The following is a 5,450-nucleotide window of genomic DNA, read 5'->3' as shown; positions in this document are numbered from 1 at the left end:
CTGTTGATTATTCTTTTGTCTACTATGTATGTACTGTGTACGTTCCCTTGGCCGCAGAAAAATACTTTTCACTTCGGTACATGTGACAATAAATCAAATCAAAAATATGCCCTTGTAACATTCCATATATAAAATATTTGACTTACACTCTGCCTGTTCGCCCCACCAACAATATTCACACAGCTCCCTTGGATCTTAGGCTGCTCCCAGACACTCCATGCTGGTCCCCAACATATAATGTCAATATCCCCTCCCTTCACAGTCAGAAGCATATTGCCCTCACCATCATTGCCCACTCAGGTCACTCTCATTAAACTTCCTCCCCAACTCAGTCAGAAGCCCTTCACTCAACTCCACCCCCATCTCACTCACAGGTTCCTCTCTTCAGACCTCCTTCTCCACTCACTCCAACTACCCCTGCTCACTCACAACCTACTTTCCCCAACCTTCCCTCCCCGTGCTCAGTCCCTGCGGCAGTGATCATTTAGATCCGAAACATTAATTGTTTCTCTCCACAGAAGCTGAAAGACCCGCTCATTCATCAACATTTTATGTCTTTACTTCCGATTTCCAACATCCGCAGTATTTTGCTCTAATTTGAACCTTCAGACTTCCTCCCACCCAGTCAGCTCAGTGGAATGTCCTCCAGCTATTTTGTTTGGAATGTTGTCACCATCCGGGTCACTGGGACCCTGAGGCCCCGCCCACCCGCCGAAACCGCGCATGCGCCCCGCTGCCCGCAGAAACAAGATGGCGGCCGTTAACCTGGGCCTGTTCCCGGGAAAAAGCCCTGGAGCACAAAGCATCTGACCTGCAGGCTTCTGTCGGGGCTTGCAGCCTGCACCAGGTGTTTATGAAGTCCCCGCTCCTTCCCCAACCGAACTCCCGACTCCATTCCTCCCTCCGCCCCAGCGACCCTCACCTGTCAAAAAAAGCCTCTCCCGCACTTGCAGGGCTCGGCGTAAAGTGACACTGCGCATGCTCTAGACACAGCATTGCGCCTGCGTACTGGGCTCCTGTGGAGTGATCAGGGCAGATTCACAAATGTTGGGTAATAAGAGCATCATTGAAACTCCGAATAGGTAGTAGAAGATATATTTTGTTACCTAGTTGAAATAAAACGCAAATTCGTGTAAATGGGTGTTGTGATATGTTCTATTTCCCAAAGTGATTTAAATGGCTGTTCTAAACAAAAGCAAATTGCTGCAGATGCTGGAATCTGAAACTAAAAGAGAAAATGTTGGAAAATCTCAGCATATCTGGCAGCATCTGTAAGGAGAAAAAAGAGCCCAGATGCCCCTTTGTCAAAGCTAAAAGCCGTTGAAAGTGGGAGATATTTATACTGTAGGGGGAGAGAATGAAAGATGAGTCATAACCACAGAAACCAAGGGAAAAGAGTGCTAAAATGTGCAGGTTAGGTGGATTGGTCATGCTAAATTGCCCCTTTGTGTCCAAAAGGTTGTCGGGTTATGGGGATAGGTTGGAGGCATCGGCTTAATTAGGGTGGTCTTTCCAAGGGCTGGTGCAGACTCGATAGGCCAAATAGCCTTCTGATGCACTGCAAATTCTAGGATAATGGCAGACCCCAGAGAGAATAAAAGGGCAAATAGCAGAGAAACGAAAATGAGAGAGTAAGCTGTGACAGATGAAGATGTTGCGGGAAGGGGAGACACGACTGGGAGAGAGGCAAAATGAGATGAAGGGGGGAAGGATTGGATTGGATTTGTTTATTCTCACGTGTACCGAGGTACAGTGAAAAGTATTTTTCTGCGAGCAGCTCAACAGATCATTAAATACATTAAAAGAAAAGGAAATAAAAGAAAAAACATAATAGGGCAACACAAGGCACACAATGTGACTACATAAACACCGGCATCGGATGAAGCATACAGGGGTGTAGTGTTACTGAGGTCAGTCCATAAGAGGCTTGTTTAGGAGTCTGGTAACAATGGGAAAGGGGGGATCAGATAGGGGAAAGAGTGGGGGTGGATATATATAAAGGAAGGCAAAGAAATAAAAGGTTAAAATGAAATGGGATGTAGATAGTGGGCTCGAGCTAATCATCTGAAGTTGTTGAATTCGATGTTGAGATGGGAAGTGCGTATCGTGCCTAACCGGAAGATGAAATGCTGTTCCTCCAGTTTGCGTTGAATTTCACTGGAACATTGCAGCAGGCCAAGGACAGACATGTGGGCATGGGAACAGGGTCTTGTGTTAAAATGGCAAGCAACGGAAAGGTCAGGGACCAGAATGCACACAGAGCGAAGATCTACGTTTGGTCTCTCTGATATAGAGGAGACCACATTAGGAGCAGTGAATGCAGTAGACCACATTGAAAGAGGTTCAAGTGAAACGCTGCTTAACCTGGAGTCAGTGTTTTGGGCCTGGGATGTTAAGTATGAAAGAGATAAAAGGGCAGGCGTTGCACCTTCTGCAATTGCATGGCAAGGTGCCATAGGTGATGGGAGAGGTGCTGGGTATGGTGGAGGAGTGGACTAGATTATCTCGGAGGGAACAGTCTTTGTAGAATGCTGACACAGGGAGTGATGGGAAGATGTGTTTGGTGGTGACATCACGCTGGAGTTGGCGAAAATAGCAGAGCATTATGCTTTGTATATGGAGGCTGGTGGGGTGAAATGTGAGAACGGAACACCGCGCAATGGAGGGCTCCCACTCGGGAATGGCATTTTCGGGGCTTTAAGCCCGCTCCCAGGCTCCACGGACACCTAAAGAGCAGACAGAAGGCACGTAGAAGCCACACAGAAGGCACAGCAGAAGAGGATGTTCAGGATCAGCAAGAAGACATCCATTAAAAAGACAGCTGAGGGCCCGTTGGGGAATGGAGAGGTCACCAAGGAAAAAGGAGGCTGGAGCACCTGGAGAGGCCGCATTGCCTACGGCTGAAGAGATAACCAAGGTGATGGCTGCAGAATTCGAAAGGCAGTTTACAAAACACTTGGACACGATGGGAAGGAGATGAGGGAGGTTTTGATTGTGCTGGTGGAGGAGGCGATTTCCCCGGTGATGACGGCGGTGGCGGGTGCAGTGGCGGAGGTGCGGGCGCTGAAGGAAGTGGAGGAGACGGTGTTTCAGTAGGGTGATCAACTTACCTCGATGGGGAAGGAGATGCAGAAGGTGCTGGAGATTAACAAGGATCTACAAGGGAAAATGGAAGACCTGGAAAACAGATCCAGGCGACAGAATTTGAGGATTGTGGGGCTGCCCGAAGGAGTTGAAGGGCCGAGGCCGACTGAGTATTTTGCCGCTATGCTGGCAAAACTATTGGGGGAGGGGGAGGATCCCTCCCCATATGAACTGGATAGGGCTCATCTGTCGTGGAAGCCTGTACCAAAGCGAGTGAGCAGCCAAGGGTAGTGACTCTGTGCTTCCATAGGTACAGTGTGAAGGAGAAGGTCCTGTCCTGGGCCAAGCAGAAGCGGGTGGTGCAGTGGGCTGGTGCTGGTATACGTGTATATTAGGACTTTACGGTGGAGCTGGCGAGGAGACGGGCTGCTTTCAACCGGGTGAAGAGGGCACTGTACATTAGCAAGGTGCAGTGCAGCTTTGTGTATCCAGCGAAGCTGAGGGTGACTTACAAGTTCAAGGACTTTTATTTTGGAACAGCAGAAGCAGCGGAGGAATTTGCGAACACAGAAGGATTGTGGCAGAACTGAGAAATTGAGAAATAGCCATGTGCCAATGTAACCTCACTGCGTGTGAGTGTGTGGGCTATAGGAGCCAATGTTGTATATATTTGGGCTAGGGAAGTGGGGGGACTTGCACTCGAAGTGAGGGCTCTGGGGTGTAGGTGGATATGCGGGGTGTGTGTGGTAAAAGGGGCTTTTTGGGCTTTCCTAGGGCCGGGCAAGGGGAAAGGGACCCGGGCGGGGACCTCCGCGCTGGCTGGTTTAAACCGGCCAGTGAACGGGAGTGAGGTGGGGGGAGGAGCTGCGGCCATCGGAGCCTGGCAGAACAGGGTCCGGGTTGTCTAGCCGGGGTGGAAAATTGGGGGGAAGGAACAGAGGTTGGGAGAGGAGTTTTACATGAGGTAGTGGATGGGAGGAGTTGGGGTGGGGATGGTTTACAACTCTTGGGTATCACATACAGAGGTTGGACGGCGTTGAGTGTGGGGGGTGGGATGGGTGGGGGGATTGGACTCCATGGTGACCATGGGTGGTCCCGGACTCCTTTTCTTTTTTTCCCTTTGTTTTTTGTTTCCACTGTGGGAGGGTTTGTTTTATTGGATGCATATCTTGACAGGTGGGCCGTTGTTTGGGGTGGTGGGAGGATGGGATCGTTGTTATTGTTAAAGGGATTCATTTTGTATTTGTTACTGTTCACTGTTTGTGGGTGGGGTGTAAATTTTGGAGGAAAATGTGAAAATGGAGAATAAAAACATTTATTCAAAAAACAACTGTAGGTGATAAATCATGGTTGAGGAAGAAGGAACACATTTGAAGCACCACTTTGGTAAGTGGCATCAGAACAAATGTGACAGAGGCGGAGGAGCTGAAAGGGAGGGAGTCCTTACAGGGTGTAGGGTGCGAAGATAGCTGTGGGATTGTAATAGATATCAGTAGATAGTCTATTGCCAAAAATGGAGCCAGCAAGGTCAAGGAAGGGAAGGGAGGGGAGGAGTCTGAGATGGACCAGGTGAAAGTGATGAAGGGGTGGAAACTGGAAGCGAAGTTGATTAATTTTTCTAGGTCCGGATGACAGCGTGAAGCAGCACTAAAATAGTAATCTATGTACCGGTGAAGGAGTTGTGGGAGGGGACCCGGGTAGGCCTGGAACAAGGAATGTTCCATAAAAAGGGAAGCATAGCAAGGACGCATGCAGGGTACCCATTGCTACCTTTGATTTGAAGAAAGTGGGATGAATTAAAGGAGAAGTTGTTGAACGAGTTCAGGCAGGCGGAGGAGAGTGGTGGCGGATGGGAATTGTCCAGGCCTCTTTTATTCAAGTATTATATCATTTTTATTCAAATATTTATATCAAGAATTCCATATTCTTTTTTTAACCACCCGATCTACCTGTCCACCAATGGACATGCACACCAAGGCCCCTCTGATCCTCTGCACTTCCTCGGGTCCTACCATTGATGATTAATTTCCTTGCCTTGTTTGTAGACTCTTTACCCAGCGTGACACCACAGGTTGACCGTATGCTGTGTAAAACCTAACATTCCACACGCTCCATTTTCCTGGAACATGAAGAATCTGCTGCTTTCCAGATCCCTTCATTTCCTCTCATCTGTTTAAAGCCACAAACAGAAAGGTCCAGTTTTCTCCTGGAGTTTGAGACAAATCAGCTTCAAAATGATGCAGAGTTTCAGCCAACGAGAGAGGTCCGGGCTCAGCTCCGCCCATCATTCACTCTGATTGGCTGGAGGATCAGCTGCTCCCCATCGGTCATCCAGTCCCGCCCTCTCTTCCTATTGGTCCGGAGCT

Source organism: Scyliorhinus canicula, unplaced genomic scaffold (genome assembly GCF_902713615.1).
Source record: "Scyliorhinus canicula unplaced genomic scaffold, sScyCan1.1, whole genome shotgun sequence".
Taxonomy (NCBI): domain Eukaryota; kingdom Metazoa; phylum Chordata; class Chondrichthyes; order Carcharhiniformes; family Scyliorhinidae; genus Scyliorhinus; species Scyliorhinus canicula.
Note: the sequence above shows the minus strand (reverse complement) of the source record.